The 20,647-nt window shown below is 37.1% G+C and overlaps 1 long non-coding RNA gene and 1 pseudogene across 1 annotated transcript; one reads left to right on the plus strand and one right to left on the minus strand.

Annotated features, from left to right (window-relative positions):
• Positions 1-8,313: 8,313 nt before the first annotated feature.
• LOC104216872 (uncharacterized) lies at positions 8,314-9,307 on the plus strand. Its single transcript, XR_708603.2, has 2 exons — positions 8,314-8,689; positions 8,775-9,307. It is a non-coding gene; the product is annotated as an uncharacterized lncRNA (long non-coding RNA).
• Positions 9,308-13,781: 4,474 nt separating this feature from the next.
• On the minus strand, positions 13,782-19,887 carry LOC138869352 (uncharacterized; annotated as a pseudogene).
• Between the last annotated feature and the right edge of the window lie 760 nt (positions 19,888-20,647).

The raw sequence follows: 20,647 nt of genomic DNA on the forward strand, positions 1-20,647 counted from the left end.
TAGTTCCGTTGTGTCATTTGGGATGTCTGTGCAAAATTTCAGGTCATTCGGACATGGTTTGGTTGGGTTTTTGATCAAAAGCGGAATTCAGAAGATTTTGAAAACTTAGGCTTAAATCTGATGTGTTTTGGTTGATTCGGTGTTGTTTGAGGTATTTTGAAGATTGGTACAAGTTTGAATAAGGTTTTGGGATATGTTGGCATGTTTGGTTGAGGTCCTGGAGGCCTCGGGTGTTTCGGGTGGTCAATCGGACCATTCCATGAAGTTTGGAATTGCAGAAAGTTGCAGGTCAGTGTTGCAGAGAAATGACCTTTGCGTTCGCGAGTGGGTCCTCGCGTTCGCGAAGGGTTAGTTGATGAAGCTGGGATTTAAGCCTTCGCATTAGCGAGGAAGGCTACGCGTTCTGAAGGGCTGGGCGTTTGGTCATCGCGTTTGCGTCTGGTGGATCGCGTTCGCGTAGAGGAAAAGTGGTCAGCTGGGTTTGAGGTATATTATTCATCGCATCCGCGAGAGGGGTAACGCGACCGTGAAGGGTGGTCTGAGTAAAGCATCATGTTTGCGATGGTAAGGTCGCGATCGCGAAAGAGGAATATTGGTCAAAGTTATTTTGTGCTTCGCGAACGCGAGGCTTTGACCGGGTTCGCGAAGAAGGATTTTAGGCCTGGGCAGAAAGTTTAAATAGTCGTCTTGTCCGCGATTTTGGGGTTTATTTCTTCCATTGTTGAGCGTTTTTGGAGCTTTTTGAAGAGGATTGAAGAGGGATTCAAGGGGAATCACTTGGAGGTAAGATTCATGGACCTAAAACTCGATTCTAATGTGAAATCTACCTAATAACTCATGGAATCTAAGCCTAAAATTGAAGAACTAGGGCTTGAAATTAGAGACCAAAAATTTGGAATTTGAGGGGTCATTTGTGGATGGATTTTGATGCTTTTGGTATGTATGAACTCGTGGGGAGATAATAAACCTATTGATGTGCATTTTATCGAGGGGTAATTTTTAAATTGATTATTTTCGCTTGGGCTTCGTTCCCTTAGCATATTTTGACACCCTGATTCTAATTTTGGATAAATTTGACACGAGTGGAGGCCGATTCGAGGGGCAAAGATGTCGCGAGCTAGAGATTTGACCGGATTGAGGTGAGTAATGATTGTAAATGATGTTCTGAGGGTATAAAACCCCGGATTGCACATAGCTGTGCTATATTGAGGTGAAACACACACTTGTTTACGAGCGTGAGGTCGTGCACTGTTGGGGATTGTGACTTAGTCCGTCCCGAATGATTATTTTACCGCGTATTTGACTGAAATCTACTTGCTGTCATCATTATTTGGGCCTCGTGCCAACTATTTGAACCCTTCAGGGGCTTTTATTGATATTTCCTCATTGTTTTGACTTTATACTTGAACTCAGTCATGTTATATTTCAATGTTTTCATACTCAGCTATGTTTACTATGTTTTAACACTTAAATGATCTTTTAAATGATAATTGGGCTGAGAAATCATGTTTTACTATTGCCCGAGTGGCTTGTGAGGATTTTGACTGAGTAAGGCCGAGGGCCTATGTTGTGAAGAAACATTGACTATGATTATGAGGCCGAGGGCCTGAGATTTATACGCCATGAGATGTCTTGTTGATATGAGGCCGAGGGCCTAGTGATGATGCCACGAGATAGCTTGATGTTGCGCTTGGGCTGTAAGGGGCCCCTCTAGGAGTCTGCACACCCCCAGTGAGCGCGAGTACCTATTGTGATGTGAGATATAGCCCGAGGGGCTGGTATTGTTGACATTGTGCCCGAGGGGCAATCCTTTATGTGCTTATCTGTCTTATTTGTCTGTCATTTACCTGTTTAATTATTGAATACACATTTCTTGAAGTTTAAACTGAACTTATACGATTTTACATATCTTTGCGGAACCATTGTTCTTACCTGTTTTACTGCTTTATTATAGCCTATAATGTGCCTTACGTGATTTCATGCTTTCAGTATTTATTTATGATTATTACTCACTGAGTTAGAGTACTCACTTTACTCCCTGCATCCTGTGTGCAGATTCAGGCGTATCTGGTCCTGCTCCCGAGTATTGATCTTTCCAGCTTAGGCGAATCCGAAGATTCTCTAGGTAGCTGCCGGCGTTCGCACCCCAGAGCTTCTTCCCTATCTTATTTATCCTTGTTTTAGTTTTTGTGTTAAATTCTATAGACTTTTTTCTGAGTATTCCGGATTTTTAGATGCTCATGACTAATGACACCCCGGTATCGGGATGTGTTGGGTTATTTTACCGCATATTCGTACTGTTGACTACTTAAATGTTGGATTATTAATCATGTTATAGACTTAAATTCTCATTGTTAACTTCTTAAAACTGAATGGGTAAGTGTCGGCTGGCCTTGTCCTCACGAGAGGCACCATCACGACCGAGTCCTAGTTTAGGGTCGTGACAAAAACCTTGGGTGCGATCCGAGTGAGCCATACTTAATGACAACTAGCGTAATTCGGGAGAATATGTCTTGTAAATTATGGTAATTACTCGGGAGAGAGTTACGATAGTCAGAGCGCTCATTATCGGTAGAGAATACTTAGGCAAATTTATAAAAAACGTAGCGGGAAGGATTTCAACAATAGGGAAAATCATAACTCTAGACCTCCTTAATCTTATCTCTAACCCTTAGTATCTTTAGTTATTAATTTATTATTTTAATTTGTTAGTTAATTAGTTAAATACAAAAAATCTTAATATCTATAAGTTAGGAATGGTTCATGCTTGTCTTCTTGGTGATATTAAACAGCTGTAGCTAAGCCTTAGTTCTCTATGGGATTCGACTCCGAACATGTAAACCAGATTATATTTGCAACGACCGCTTAGTCCTTTTTATAAGGCATAGTTAGGCGTGATCAAATTTTGGCACCGTTGCCGGGGAACTAACAGTGTAGTTGTATGCGTACATATTGCTAGGTTGCAAGTTTGAACTTTTATTTTTGTTTTCTTGTATTTGATTATTTTTTTTTGTTTATTTTTTATTTTTGACTTGAAAGACAGGGTATCTTGGTATTATGAGAGTTTTGATCTTGGTAATTCTACTTTTGATCCTCATTATGCATTTAGTGGAGGAAATCACCCAGGGCAAAATTATCAAAATATTCCCGAGAGCGAGTTATGTGCACCAACTCAATCTTATGTTTAGAATGTGTCTGATATGTGTGGTGGTCAAGATGGTCACTTTCATGGTTGTGCTTATATTTCTTATTTTCCCCCAACCCCTTACTTTGACGGTTCTTCTTTTTCTTGTGAAGTTAATAGGAACAAAGAACATTCCGATGACCTGAAAAAGATCGAAGATATGCTAAAGTACCTTGTGGAACAATATGATGAGATACAACTGCGAGTACAAAGGCAAGATGCAACTATTCGCAATTTGGAGGCTCAAGTGAGTCAACTAGTTGAAGCTTTTAATGCTCAATATGCCAATATTATGGATAGTAGCCATGAGCAGTGTGCATTAGAGATGGAAATTGAGGTGCCAATGGAGGGGTCCAAAGTAGAACCCCAACACTCTAACCAACTAGAATTCGAGGATGCCGATGTTGAAGAAGTAATACTAGAGTCAACCAGGGATGTTGAAGATACAAATTTTGTTGACTCTAGTGTGATTGGTGTTGATGAGGTTAAAAATCTTGAAGTTAATGTATTTGAGCGCGTTGGACCACATTCCCAATACTTCTCTACATTATGTTCAGATAGTGAAATGGAAATTGATATGTATGAGCCAATGCAAGAGTCAAAGGAAGAGGTAGATGAGCCCTATATTTTGAAATTTTCAAGGCCGTCTAAGCAAAGTGACATTCCTCGGTTGAAAGCCAAAAAGTTCATAAAGTATCATTTAATTTTTGGCTCGCAATAATTTGTATCACCCCATGAGCATGATCATAGAGTAGAATCAAAACTTGGGGTCCAATTCATAAGTTCGAAGTGGAGGTAGAAAGTGATTCACGTCATGCCGCGATGTTAAATCAATCGCTTGTTGGGAGGCAACTCAGCTTTACTGCTTTCTTTTATTTTTTATTATTTTTTTAATTGTATTATTGTTATAGTGTCGATTTTTAATTTTCTAGGAGCATCGAAAGCAAAGCTATTGGAAGGATGCAACAACAAATCAGATGGTTGGAACTAAGTGTGAGGTATCCGCACGAAGGACCAGACCTGGGAGAAGTCTGAGTACCCCATGAACTGCTAGTGCTTCGGCCTTTGGCCTAACAGGGTGTTTCTTTTACTCTCTTATTAGTTATGGTGTGCATTGGGGACAATGCACAATTTTAAGTGTGGGGTGAGGAGATTGTCTGGGTGACTTTCTATGCTACTTTAGCTGTGTTAGTTTAATTAAATAATGCTTTTTTTTTTTAAAAAAGGTTAGACTTTTCCCGATGATGGATCTATTAGACAATTTTCTTGAGGGATTTAAGTCGAAAGAAAAAAGACAAAAAGATTTTCTTTTGTTAGGTAGTGTAGCAATTACCCCTTAGTTTTTCTTTGTGCCACGGTTCTTTTTCAAGGGTTTGTTTGAACCAGATGTAGTTATTTTTTTAGAAATAGGAGCCATTGTGCTGTGTGTTGAATTGAAGCAATATCTCTTGACTTTGTTATGCCTTGAGAATAGTGAGTACTTTGGTTGTGACCGCTTAGGCTCAGTTTTTGACTCTTGTATAAAGTACCTTAAATTGTATAAGCTTAACTTTGCTTAACTGATTTGACTAGAGTGTCTTGATAAGTCCAATCCTCAGTGAGTTGTGTGCCATGTATGTGTGAGATTTGTGTGTTATTCTGTGCATTACATTTGATGTCTAAAACTTGTCCCGTGTGTTTGCAAAGTAAAATAGTAGTTTCGTTCAGTCTTGGAAGTGATATAGGTGTTTCTTTGTTGAGCCATATATATATATTTTACCCGCCTAATTGTTATGTATCGTAGTTAACCCCTTTGATCCTGTAATCCTGTTTCTGTGGAAACCACATTACACGCCTTACCCACTCAAAAGCCTTACCTCATTAACGATCTATTTGAACATTCTAACCTATCATGAGCACTTGAATAGTTATGAACATTTTAAAAGTTAAAGTGTTGGGTGATTGGTTTGGCTTTTGAGTGGAACTAATGAGATAAGGAGAAAGGTGCACTGTTTTAAAAAAGTAAGAGCCACTTAAATTGGAAAAGAAAAAGAAAAGAAAGAAAAAAATAGTTGTATTTTTGCAAAAAATATTCCTTGATAAGTGATGGTTTTTGGTATAATGGTGCTTAAAGAAGTATGGAATTAATATATATTGATGTGAAAGTGGAGTTTTGATTTGACATAAGTATGGGCTTGAATATTAAAATGTATGTATTAAAGTTCTTAGGGAGGTGTAGTCACTCTTATATCTAAATGTATCCTACCCGTCCCGCAGCCTACATTACAACCAATTAAAGTCCTACTGGATTCTAGACTGAATGAGCTCGATTAGTAGAGTAATACACTACGGGCAAGCCTATGGTGCATTTTTTTGTAGCATATGAATGTTATTTTTGAGAGTGAGTGAATTTTTTCTATGTTGAGTTCTTAATCGTTCTTAAACTTTATTGTGTGTGGAACTACTCTATTTTGTTGTGTGAGGGCACTTGATTCATGAAGGAAAGGTAATTTCAGTGACCTATATGTTAGAGTAAGTGAGTAAGTTGTGAATAATGCGTGGTACTTGTGAGTCAATTCTTAAGGTGAAGATGTTACGCTTTTGTGCTTATTCTATATTAAATATTCCTGGTGTGATGAGTTAGGAAAATTACTTAAAAAGGTCGTATCTATATAAAGTGTAGTTTGATTGCTCGAGGACGAGCAATGGTTTAAGTGTGAGGTGTTGATGATAGGATATAATTACGTATTTTAGTCACTTATTACACTCTAATGTACTGCACTTTAATTGAGTTTGAGCTTTAATCGCTAGTGTTTTGCACTAATTGTGTATTTTATGCCTTGTAGGAGTGATTTCGAGCTATATAAATATTATGGAATCAATTCAAGTGATTTGGAGTATAATTTTCTGACTAAAAGCCCAAGGAATTAAGCCGGGATCGTGTTCGGGGATCAAAGGATGATAGTTATGAGCGAAACGAAGAATCAAGCGGGCATACGCCACATTGTCTAGTAAAATGCACATAACTTTTTGCTTAAAACTTCGTTTGGGCTCCACAATATATCGTTGGAAGCTATTTGTAAGGGCTACAACTTTCATGTTTTGCATTTTTGCAAATTCCCACTACCGCGGCGCGCTGTGTAAATTTCCTGCAGCCTATCAGAATCAACTCTCTGAACTTCCCCACAAGCACACCGCGTTGCGCGTCTCCCCATGCGACGCGCCTGTGCAAATTTTACAGAGCCAGAGTCCTATTTCGCGTGGGAGAAGGTATTATCGTCTGACCCGACCCTACTTGGTATAAATACATGTAAAATCACTATTTTAAGGAGGAGTACATACTTTTGACACACTTTAGACCTAGGAAGAGCACGAAGCCGCCGTGGAGATCGGGGATTCGACTTAAGGAGGCAAGAACACACTAGGAGTAAGGCGGAGAATTCTTCTACTAGTTTTTCGCTTACTTCTTCCTATTTTCATTATTGGTTATGAATTCTAGTATTGCAGTTATGCATACTATTATGAATAGCTAATTTGTTATCTAGGGTTTTGATGGAATCTGTTGGAGGATGAATTTTCTATTACGTTAATATAGATTTGCTATAGTATTTTCTCTATTTGTTCAACTACGTTATTATTGTGGTTGGTTGAAGAGTTCTCAATCGACTGTGCCTATTTAATGTGTATTACTCGGGAGAGAGTGCATATATAGGTAGTTGTTGAACAATATCACTTCTAACGTATATGAGGGATTAATATGAAGGATTTAAAAGTGGGATTAGGGATAACGAATGACAACTAGCGTAATTCGGGAGAATATGTCTAGTAAATTATGGTAATTACTCGGGAGAGAGTTACGACAGTCAAAGCGCTCATGATCGGTAGAGAATACTTAGGCAAATTTATAGAAAACATAGCGGGAAGGATTCCGACAATAGGGGAAATCATAACTCTAGACCTCCTTAATCTTGTCTCTAACCCTTAGTATTTTTAGTTGTTAATTTACTATTTTAATTTGTTAGTTAATTAGTTATACACAAAAATCTTAATATCTATAAGTTAGGAACTGTTCAAGCTTGTCTTCTTGGTGATATTGAACAACTGTAGCTAAGCCTTAATTCTCTGTGGGATTCGACTCCGGACTTGTAAATTGGATTATATTTGCAACGACCGCTTAATTCTTTTTATAAGACATAGTTGAGCGTGACCAATAATTACCTCTTTGGTATCCACATTTGATCTTCAGTCGTGTCAAATTGCCTAAAATACGTCCGTAAACCTTTACTTAATTCAGGGTAAAATACGAGCTTATGGTGAGGGTATTTAATTAGCTAGCTTCCAAGTATGTAATAACCTACAACCTTCTTTTCGCTATTATTCTCGGACCAATTCCATACTGCAAATTGGAAACCCAAAAGTCTGTATTGCACAGTCCAAGAGGAGTAGTAAAAGCACTATTTATATTCAATTACCGTACGACTCGATCTTTCTATATATAGCTTCAAAGAATGCCACAAGTTAAAACTCGTTTTGTCATGCATCCATTGACATTATAGCTCACACTGTAACGTTATCACTAACCAAAGATAAATATATCATTACATAGATTAAACTATCTATTGTTTTTCTAACCTATAACTAATGAAGTCATAGAAAAAGATTAAATCAGTTACTGAAAACGTGAGAGAGACTGGAAAATGTTGTTAAATCAACTATAGGTACTACTACTAGTTTTGCAGCATGGGATTGTAAGATTTAATAAGGAAGATGAAGGAATTTTCCCTGTGTATTGTATATCATCTAAAACTTTGTATATATACAAGTGTATGTGCTGAAAATAAATAATGTAAAATGAAAAACTAAAGAATATTCCCTATACACTTGTCATAATTTTATTCCCTATACTATAACCAAATAACCACTTTTATTCCTTCACTATGTATTATACATGTGTGTGGGCACGTGTATATAGCTTTCCAGGCGTCTCATTCCTTGAGTATAGTGTGCCATATCAATGGCCAAGATTAAGTCCAGCTGAGGGCCAAGATAATGCTGCCATGTGTCTCATTATTTTGAGAGACCAAATTATACACTCACCTAGATAGATCCGAAAATCCCTAATCCTTATGTGAAACTCAGCTCTTCTTTCCCTTCTTCTCTTTCCCTTTATTTCTCTCATCGATTGAAGGCTCAAAACAAAAACTTTTTTCCTTCTTCTCTACACCCCCCCTCAAGTTGGAGGGGAGAGAATGGACCCCCAACTTGTGCAAGATGAGATTATGTGAAGCTCTTGGTATAGGTTTGGTAAAAAGATCGGCGAGCTGCTAGTGAGATGGGACAAAAGAAAGGGTTATTAGCCCGGAGAGATACTATTGGCGGACAAAGTGACAATCGAGCTCAACATGTTTTATTTGCTCGTGAAAGACAGGGTTACGGATGTTGTGTATTGCTGCTTGGCTATCAAATTGAACCGGAATAGGAAGTAAAGGTGGAGAAGACAGATCTGCAAGAAGGTGTACCAACCAGGTAATTTCTACGGTAACTCTTCTCATAGTCCTATACTCTGGATCTGCAGATGAAAGAAATATTGATGCTTGCTTTTTTGATTTAGAGGAAATTGGTGCTCCACCAAGCATGATAAAGAACCCATTAACTGACCTCCTAGAATCTTTGCAAGCTGCCTAGTCGGAATCACAAAAAGCTACCAAATCGAATGAAGGGTATGAAGATAGAAAAATACCATGTGAAGGATCTGCAGACAGATAACGTAGAACACGCAGGCCAACAGTGAAATGAGAAAGGCATGGCCTTTGCATAAATTGGCTGAGACAAAACACAACAAAAGATAAGTCAGGCCGAGTATTTGTGAGGTAATTGAGTTTGCCCACCAAATATCGATAAAGAGTGGGATCTGAATAATGAGGCCCATCATCAGCATCGAGTTTGGAATAAGGATCAAGTGGTGAAGATACTGCCGAGCCAGAAAAGTTAAATTCCTTCAAAATAATGAACCCCTGTTTTTCTCGAAGAATTTCCAACGCTAGGAAATAATGAATGTCTCCTAAGTTTTTAACCTTGAATTTAGTATTGAGAAAAGTTGTAATTTGATTGTTTCCTCAATATCACTGCCTGATATTAAATTGACATCTATGATAGAAACTAGGCCCCAGATTGTTTGTAGAACAATGAATAGTCATTGAGGAAACTAGAATAGCCATTGTATCTTAATGCCCCAGCAAGCTTGGCATACCACTGCACTTCCTAGAGGCTTGCTTTAAATCATACAGTGACTTTCTCAAAAGACATACTTAGTAGGATCAGGAGGTGATAGTCCAGCAGGAAATTTCATGTAGACTTCTTGTTGCAAGTCTCCATGTAAAAAGGCATTGTTCACATCAAGTTGTGACACATGCCAGCCTTTCTTCACAACTATTGTTAAGAGACATCTAATTGTGGTCATTTTCACCACTGGAGAAAAAGTTACTAAATAGTCAATTTCTTCTCTTTGTATGCTCCCCCTCACTACTAACCTTGCCTTCAGCCTTTCTATAGTACCATCTGACTTATGTTTAACTTTGTAAACCTATTTGCATGGTAAAGCCTTCTTTCCTGGTGGTAAGGTCACCATATTCGAAGTATGATTCAACTCTAGAGCTGCAATTTCTACCTCCATTGCCTTTCTCTAACCCGCTTCCTTACAAGCTTCATGGTAGCTTGTTGGTTCTGAAATGGTGGACACACTCTTCAGAACATTCTGATTATTGAGTGTGAGTCCTCCAAAAGAGAAAGCAGTAGGTTTAGCTGACTGAGTGAAACATGAGGAGTTGAGGTCAATGAGGAATATGCTATTGCATACATAATCATTTAGGTATGTTGGTCTTTGAGTAATCCTTTCAAATTTTCTGATTGGAAGTGGTGGAATGGGAAAAGTGGGAACGGGAGATGAAATAGGAGGACTGGGAGTTAGGTTGATTGGTTGATGAAGTACTAGGTGAATAATGTGGTGAATTTTCTAGCCCAAAACTTGGCAAAGGAGAAGAGGGTTCAGGATGGTTAGTGGTTTGATCTCCCATCCCAGGTGTCCTGCTAGGTGTAGAAAGAAAAGGGGAGGCAGCTGAATATGCTTACGGTGTAGAGATGATACTGATAGATGGTTGAACAGAAGGTGGAATATCAGAAAAAGTGGTAGAAGGGAAAAACAAAGGGAGGTGTTGTGGTGGACAAAGTGAAAGGGAAATGATCTTCATGGAACTTGACATCTCTGAAAATAAACACCTTTCTTGTTTCAATTTTCAGAACTTTGTAACCCTTTTGACCTTGTGCATATCCCAAGAACAAACATCTCTTAGCTCTTGGCTCAAATTTATTCCTATTATGAGCCAAAGTAGATGCATATCATAGACATCCAAAAGATCTAAGTGAATCATAGTTAGGCGATCTCACAAGAAGAACCTCATAGGATGTCTTGCCTTTCAAAACTCTAGAAGGTATCTTGTTGATGAGATGAGTGGCTGTCAGCACACATTCTCCCCAGTATTGAATGGGGACCTTAGACTAAAAAACTAGACCCCTTGCAACTTCCAAAAGATGCATATATTTTCTCTCAATCACCCTATTCTGTTGGGGTGTTCCCATAAAAGATGTTTTATGCAGTATACCTTGTGATTCAAGGAAGCCAGCTTCCTGTGATCCTTTGCCTAATCCTTTGCATTATCAGACCTTACCCTTTTTACCTTCATATTAAATTGCCTTTCTACCGTACTACAGAAAGATTTTAGAATTGGAAAAGCATTATTTTTGCAACTTAACAGAAAAGTCCATGTGGCTCTACTGTAGTCATCTACAATAGTTAGGAAATACGTAAACCCATTGTATGTCTCAGTCCTGAGTGGTCCTTAAGTATCAGTGTGAATCAAATAAAAAATCCCTTGGGTTTTGATATGACTTAGAGGAAAGGGGAGTTTACTTTTTTTTTAGCTTGAGGACAAATGTTACACACATAATCAAAATTTGAAGGAAAATTAATGAAGCTAAGATTCTTCATTACTGAAAAGGGTAGATGACCCAATCTAACATGCCATTGGCTTACAGTAGAAACAACATTAGCCACTAAAGGTGTTTGAAAAGAAACTGAACTAGAACAATTGTTGGAATTTCTTCCTTTTGGAATTGAAACTACATCTTGACAAGGCAGAATGTCAGAAGCTACACTAGTGGGCCTGAGTAGATATAAATTATCTCTTACTTCACGAAAAAACTTGTCCCCTCCTCAGTAAAGGGACCTGCATTAGACAACCATATGAAGTTAGATTTAAAGAGCATTTAAATTGACTACATAACTTATGAATAGACAATAAGTTATATCTGAAAGAAGGCACATGAAGAACTCTTTTAAGGATCATATCTGACTGAATGAAGACACTACCTTGTGTAACATATAATTGGAAAGAGTTAGGTAGACTAATATGTAAAGGAATAGGAAGAGGAGTCAAATCTATGAATGAGCTTGAATCAAAACACATATGCTTAAAAACTCCTGAATTAATAATCCATGTTTTAGTATTAAAAGCTTAAAGACAAGTTCCAGTATACTTAAGGATTGTAGCAGCCACTACATTGGCATTAATTTCTGAACTTGTATGTCCTGAGTTCCCAATCTGCACCTGCTTGATTAAGTTAACTAGCTCAGAAACTTGCTCCTTGCTGAACATTTGTGGCTGATTGTTGATGTTTCCCTCATTTTTAGGAGTTGCTACACCTTTCTCTTGTCCTATTACCACTGCATTTCCTTTTACTGCTCCCTGATAATTGTTTGGTTGTTTGGTAAACTAAAAAGCTTCTTAGGAACCCTATCAATCTGTAGCAGTCTGCTCTCACATGTCCTGCTCTCTTGCAGTGAGAGTAGGTGACATTAGGGTTGCATTTAGACTTCTTTCCTTTGAACTTTTGTGGACTGTTTCCAAACTTCTGAGTGGCAGACTATGATTTCTGATTCTGATTGTTGTTCCTTTGTTGGAACTTTGTCTGAGTTCCTACCATAAATGATGCTCCAACAGAAGGGTATTGAGGGCTTATGTATACCTCTCTTTGACTCTCATCCTAAAGTAGCAAAGAGTAGGCATGATCTAAGCTAGGTAGAGGATTCATCATAAGAATATTTCCTCTTGCTTGGCCATACACATCATTAAGTCACATAAAAAATTGAATAGCTCTTTGATATTCCAAAAACTTAGTGACCTTCTTTCCATCACACACACAGTCACAGATGCATCCTAGGTGTGTGCTCAGAGAATCCAACTCATCCCATAGTCTCTTCAGAGTTGTAAGATAGCCTGCTACACTGCTATTTCCTTGAACTAACTTAGATATCTCCTTTTGCAGGTGATATAGTTTGGCCCCATTGGATTGGCCAAACCCACCTCAAGGTTGTTCTAAAGTTCCATTGCAGATTTTGAGTAGATGACACTATCTCCTATTTCTTTAGAAAGTGAGTTTAGAAACCATGAGGTGACCATGTCATTGCACCTACTCCATTGAGGAAGATCACTGGAATCCAGACTTGGTTTCCCACAGCTTCCATTGATGAAACCAAGTTTATTCTTGGCAAATATTGCAATTAAGATTGACCTCATCCAACTTGGAAAGCCTCTCCCATCAAATTGTGAGTTGACGAGAGACATACCAGGTGCATCAGAGGAGTGAAGAAAGTATGGATGATTACAGTCCTGATTGACTGTAGTAGATGAAGAACCTAGGCTGTGAGAAATTGGGGTAGAGATAACTAGAGTCTCATCTGTTACTGCCATAGTTAGCCTCTGGACTTAAGAGATTTTGAGAAAATGTGAAGGATCAAGCTATTAGAGCTTTGATATCATGTAAGATTTAATAAGGAAGATGAAGGAATTTTCTCTGTGTATTGTATATCATCTGAAACTCTGTACATATACAAGTGTATGTGCTGAAAAAAATAATGTAAAATAAAAAACTAAAGAATATTCCCTATACACTTGTCATAATTTTATTCCCTATCCTATAACCAAATAACCACTTTTATTCCTTCACTATGTATTACACATGTGTGTGAGCACGTGTATATAGTTTTCTAGGCGTCTCATTCTTTGAGCATAGTCTGCCATATTAACGACCAAGATTAAGTCTAGCTGAGGGCCAAGATGCTGCCATGTGTATTATTATTTTGAGAGACCAAATTATACACTCATCTAGATAGATTCGAAAATCCCTAATCCTTGTCTGAAACTCAGCTCTTCTTTCCCTTCTTCTCTTTCCCTTTCTTTCTCTCACCGATTGAAGACTCAAAACCAAAGCTTTCTTCCTTCTTCTCTACAGGGATATATTATAAAGCACCTATTGTAATTTTATTAATACTTTTTAATTCAAACACTGCCACATAAAATAACAAAGATGGAGTAATAGCTAAACAAATGCACAACTAGAGTGAAAATTACCAAGAAAATGGCTTTGACATGGCAACGATCTAATAGAAATTCAGCTTCTTTAGATTGCATAATGCCCATTGGTGTATCAATGATGAACTCAACAACATCCATACGACGAGTGAATCTTTGGAGATCAAGAAAGCGAAGAAAAGGAAAAAAATTCAGCAAGATTTGGCATTGCTGCTATATCCTTGTCCATGTACTTCTTCCCAAATACCATATATCAGGCAAGTCATGTTCGCGCTAACAGATGCAACACTAGAACTAAGATCAATCACATTGGTCTCAGAAGCTGTCTGTTTGAGGAAATTCACAAGAATTCTAACTTCTTGGTTCCTCATCGGCTGAAATGAATTGATCTTCATATTGCTAAGCAGTTGCAGAGTGTACAATCTTTGCATATTTCTCCAATAAGGCCCGTATTTGCTAGAGACCATATTTGTCTGACCATAGAAAATGCAATAAGATACCCCATTGTATGCTCTGATGTCAAAAGTCAAGTGATGGATCTTCAAGTACAGTTCTGCAGCATGAGGAGAGGAAGCAATAATTACATGAACAATACCAAAGCAGATATATACTTGGGTCCATATTTGACTTTAGAAGGGATTTTTTTAAAGTAGAAGCACAAGCTGATTTTGAGAAAGCGGAAAAAAGTACTTTTTGATTAGGAGCAGAAGCTAGCTATTTTTGAGAAGTTGAAAAAGGTAGTTTCTATTCAAAAGTATTTTTTGAAATACACTTAGAAATACTTTTTAAAATTTTTGGCGAAACACTAATTGCTGTTTAAAAGTACTTTTCAAATTGATTAGTGTCACCACCTAAAATTCAACTAGTCGTGATGGTACTTAACCCAACCCGTTAGGTAAGCCAATTAACAACTATCTAATTCCAATGAAACTTAATAAGACAAGTAAGTAAAAGAAAATATCTGAATTCTATACATTTTTCAAGAACTAGTAGTACAAATCATGAGGTTCTAAGATTAAAATTTACAACGCTGGTGTGAAATAAAAAAACATTATCTCTCTGAATAATACATAAACAGATTTTTCATAAGTCTAGAGCTACCATGAACAAGAGGCCGCTATAATCGGAGTGCAAGTACATCTTCAAATCCAGCTCCCGTCGATCACAGCAACGTCAGCAGGTAACATCTGCATGCAAGGTGCAGAAGTATAGTATGAGTACAAACGACCCCATGTACTCAATAATTAACAAACCTAACCTTAGGTTAAAAGTAGTGACGAGCTAGAACATAGGTCGAAATCCGACACCAACAACCAACAACAATTCATAACAACATAATGAAAGTAATAAAAGAAGTAACTCAGAGATAAAATGCTCAGCTTGTTCACAGTTCCAGAAAATAGGTCTGCTTTTCAAGTAAATCAGTGAAAATCCAAATCTTTTATTGAAATCGCCAAAAATATGAGTGAGTTTGAAAACTGTAATTTCCCCAAAAATCGTTCAACAGGTAAATGTTTCATATTCAAATGGCATGGAAAATATATCTCTATGCTGTCAACATGTGTGAGAAGTCAGGAATGACGTGATACCGTACAATATGAGGAAAATGCATCTCTATGCCTGTATGTCATGTATGCATGTCAATGCAATGTATCTCATAGATGAATTCATGTACTCACACTCTCAGAGTACTCAATCTCACTATCTCACACTTTCCATTCATCATGCTCAATCACTCGATGTGCTCAGTCACGCAGTACTGTCAATACAAAAAGTACAGCGTTTAGCGACGGCCGCATTCCATCACTAAATCAATGTTTTCTGTCGCTACAGTTGTTTAGAGACGGATTCAAGTTGGTCCTTAAAATGCTCGTAGCTAGGCTTATGGCGACGAAAAATACCAAACCGTCGCAAAATTAGTGACAAATTAGCGACGACATATATCTGTAGCAAAGGTTAGCGAGGGAAATAACCGTCGCTGTATTGCTTGTTTCTGTCACTATTTTGACGCCTTTCGTCGCTACAATACATAGCAAAATTCGTCGTTTGTTCTTATAGCTACGAAAATCGTCCGTCGTTAGACGTTATAGCTAATTCTCCCTGCCTTTTACAACAAAACCTTTTGTCGCCAATTCGTCGCAAGATTTAATTTTACGCGCTTATTTAGCTACGGAAAGTATCCGTCACTAATTTTTTTTAATATATTGCCGATTTTTTAAAATTCTTTTTATTTATTATTTTAAATGTACCCTGTTCTAGCATATTACATAAAAGCTATTAAATACAATTAATAAAACGTCACTGATATTAATATAAATTAATAATATATTTAACAAGGTCCAAAATATATAGCATAATGCATATAACAGTATCGTTAAGTACAAAAAATCCACAAGGACCAACAATAAAGTCCAAACAAAGTAGGCTAAAAGTCTAGAGAGTTACGGTCATCATTAGAACCCAATGCATGAACCTCATCAATGTTAGCAGGAGTAGAATAGGAACTGTAGGTGCCACATCTAATGGGTGGTTGGTAAGATCAATATTTGGCTGATGCGAGGGTAAGGAAACTAATTCGCGTACCCGCTCAGCGATCACAGGAACTATATGATCTGTCAGTGCAGGAATCAATCACATCACTAACTCATCCAGATTCCCCGTCGATGTTGATTGAGCATTTGGAGGTGTTGCTGACGATGTAGCATCAGATCCAAAAGAGCCATGAAGATTTGGCCCGTAGTCGCATTTTGCTTGAGATCCAACACCATATACTCTTCTTTTCTTTTCTCCTCCCGCGGCTTGATAATATGCTTTACACTGATCAATATCAGATTGAGTTTGTATTTGTTGTTGTAATATCTCCTGATATTTTTCCTATAGAAGAGTTAATAATTAGTGAATAAAAAGACTAAATAATATTGATCATTCAATTTACAAAATGAAAAATATATGAAAGTAAAGTCAATAAAATTATTTAAAAAGCTATCTTACATGTACGATTCGGGCTTTCTCAATAACAAAAGATTTTCCATCATTACCATGTGTATGAATGTGCAAATGCAACTCACTTGGTATTGGATCTCGACCTTTTTTAACAGCCTATACAAAAGGAACCTCAATAAAGGGAACCTTAATGATCATTTCAGACAATACAAATCCAGAGAACAACATATTCAAAAAGGTAAAGATTATGTGAAGACGGAACAACATATTCACCTAGCATTGCATCCCATAGACTTATAAAAATAATAAGTTCCAATGTTGCATGCTTACTATAAAGGGTAGCCTAGCACATGAAGCTAAAGAAGTGTGAAACATTTGCTTGAAATATTTGGTGTAAATATGGGACTGACAACGAAATTCTTTTATTGTTGTTGATACATGTACGTAACGAAACTAAAGGCAACCAGCCCAGATGTTGCAAAGGAAAACAAGAATTCCAAAGGCATCCAGATGGAGTTTTCCTCTTTGTACAACAGTTCTCTACAACTTGATCTAGCTGGTCGTGTATGGAGAATTTAATGCAGTGAGCAACCAGCACAAGATAACGTGCATTATTTTCCTTGTTAATATTGTCTTTGATGTATCCTAATAATTGATGTTTCATTGAATGAAAAAGCCCCACTCCATCTAGAAATGTATAGCTGTCCCAAAATCTGAATAAAGAAAGAGAATTTATTGTTGACCACTTATGTAAAAATACTCAAATTACAGGGAATTCTCCTAGTAATGAATATGCATTAGGCCGTGCTCTGATCTAATTATGCATGCACTATATTAGCATAGACACTTTGATAGAGTACTCTCTGTCTTTAGGGAATTTGCTTTCAAGGATTATGACAAAATCCCTTTGGAATATTACAAAACCAAACGAAATTCCAGTTCCGCAAGAATACGACTTGAAATTTCAGAACCAGCACTGAGAAGAGAAAGAAATTCTAATAGGGTTTGTATATCATGTAGAACATACAAAACTCTCTGAAAAGGTACACTTTCAGCAGTCATATGAGATTATTTAAAATTTAAACAGTCTGAAGATTATTAATAATAATGCACCACTTGCTGATCTCTCTTCTCCTTCTCAGCCACACTACAATCAACTATAGCACAGCCTTTTTCCTTTTCAATGGCGCCAAAACAGAAATCAGAATGATTATTGCTTATATGAATGAGTATATTTAGGCGCTTGTAGGAAAACAGACAAATATTAAGGAGAACAACTCACTAATATCCACAAAAATGGGGCAATAATCATCATTCCTCTTAAGCCATTTACAAGGAAAAACAGAGACAGCAGTTGAACGAACATGGTATAAAGGAGAAAAGATTAAAAGTACTACTGTGTGAACCCAAATTAGGGCCATATCAGAATCTCTACAGAATACACACAAAAATGCCAGCAGCAAACCATAAGAAAGAAACAATCTTTCTTCTAATCCACTATCTATAATTCCATATGAGCATAGACACAACCAAAAACAAATGCAGACACAATTTCAAACATCCAAACAGGCAGGTATACACATGCATGCCTCACAAAGAGCCCTAAGAAAGGGATTCCTCTTGAGAATTCTGTTGCTGATACAGTAGGTCTATTCTATGTAAACAGACAAACTACAGAATTTTGGAGTACCATTTTTATGCCAAAAACAGATGTTATCCAACTGCTAACTACAATTTCGGCACACATTGACAACCCAAATTTTTCGAAAAAAAATTCTCAAACAATAATTTCAAGCACAGTATATTAAAAACAGAACAAGAGACAATCCACTTACAAGTCTCTTGCGATGCTCCCCAACATTGATAAAGCCACCCGTGTGAGTCCCAGTGGCAACTCCGCTCCCAGCACAACGATTTTTTGCATTTATTTCTGACTTTTCAACACACTTAGGATCTTTCTAAAGTCTCAACCAACTTTCCCACACATTATTTGGAATAGTGTCCGGTTGCACCCCACTTGATTTTAGTTTGCTAACAAAATTACTATATCTTTTTGCTACCCTACGCTCCGATTGGATCCACACCGCACTATCAATTGAAGAATCACAGTAGAATGCCTTCTGAAATAATTTCATAAAGTAATAACATTAATAAGTTACATATAAAAGTTAATATACTTTCTAAATCCAATGGTGATGGATTTTACCTTGAATTCTCCAAAATAATTTTTTTATCTCATTTGAGACGCTTTTCCAGTTGATTCCATTAGGATCAAGTTCATGCTTGAAACACTTAGTTATACACTCAGAGCATTGAAATAAAGGCTCTAACCTGAACAAATTAGAAGACATTGTTTAAAGGCATACCATATATCAATAAAAATATACTAAAAGTAATAGTACAAGTATGGACTAACCCTATAGGAGAAATAGTAAGAAGCGTCCGCGGCTTGCGGGTATTGCTACACTCAGTTTCGCCTATTATGTTGCTTTGAGAAGATGTACCCTCGCCTATTGTGTTGCTCTGATTAGGGGTATTTGGAGATGGTTCCAAATTAATAGTTGGGGTACTACCATGGCCTGATGTTTGAATAGGTGGCGTACTACTATGTCCAAATATTTGAACTTGATTGATGTGATCTGGTCCACCCGAGGAACTCGTACCACCTTGTTGAGGACTGATTGTGGGAATGGGAACAATAGACATATTCACGAGTAGCAAAATTACCCCTAACTGAAGATTTACCTACACGGCCTGCGCTACCTCGACCTCTACCACGAGGCATATCTACAAAATAAATAAATAAAAGAAGGATATGAAACAATGCATATCTAAATAACATATGGCATATGAAGCTTCAAAAAAATATGTTCTGCTAAAGACAATATCAGAAAGATACCTGATCTATCCAATGCTTGAACTACTCACTGAATTGTGGAATTTGATAACTTCTTTAGACCAAAATACAACGATCTTGGCTCCAATTAATTCTGAATTTAGATAGTTTAATCAGGTAACACTATTAAGTCGATAATAAACATTATTCTACTGCTACAAAAAAGAGTCAGACTAATGTAAAAAGAGGCACAACACAACGTAAGCTAGAAGAGTACTATACCATTTAGATTACTACAAACGTGGTATTCGATTTGATTCTCTATAGATTATACTACAAAATAGATACATGACTTATTACATACTGCATAAATTACTAGAAAAATAAAACTCAATAAAAATATAGTAGTGCATTTTTATCAACACACTAGTCATCATCTATTTCTTCTTCAAACTCCTCCTCATCCTCCTCCTCATTTTCATACTCATCTTCTGAAGATTCTCCTTCGAACTCTTCATTCTCTATCAATAGTCCATCATCAATGGGTTCAACCGTTTAAATTACATCCCCATTTGGATCATGTAAGATTATATTCTCATCAGTGGTGAAATTCATATCTATCAAATGGACTTCAACTTCTTCAACTTGGAATGGAAGATTCGGTTCTGGAGTTGATGTTATTGGCTCTTTAGGAAGTTCAATAACATCCCCAGGCTTAACTTTCAAAACAACTACCCAATCATCATTGTCCTTTTTCGTGCTAGGATAAGGCACATAACACACTTGAGTTGCTTGCATCGCAAGAATAAAATGTTCGTACTTTCTAAAACAACAGCGATGGTTCACATCGACTAATTTGTATTGGTTATTCTCCTTGACACCAACATTCACAGTTGGATCAAACCATTCACACTTGAATAACACAGTTTGCTTTAAAGGTTCTTCGTGGTATTCCAATTGTATAATCTCTTGTATCCATCCATAATAGTCACCAATATTTGGATCTGAGATACAAACTCCACTAGTAATTTTTGATCTTGCACTACCATGACATTCTGTGTGAAATTTGTATCAGTTAACAAAATACACCGGATAACATTTTGCGCTTATTAATGGTCCATGAGCAAGACGACGCAAGAATTGGTTCTCAATATGGTTGCATCGAACCTATTTCAAAAATATTATAAGACTTAGTTAAATATAACAAGCCAATTCAAGTACATAATTACTTAAGAGATAATAATTTTTATAGTCTTACATATTCCTTGAACCATATAG

This window comes from Nicotiana sylvestris, chromosome 5 (genome assembly GCF_000393655.2).
Source record: "Nicotiana sylvestris chromosome 5, ASM39365v2, whole genome shotgun sequence".
Taxonomy (NCBI): domain Eukaryota; kingdom Viridiplantae; phylum Streptophyta; class Magnoliopsida; order Solanales; family Solanaceae; genus Nicotiana; species Nicotiana sylvestris.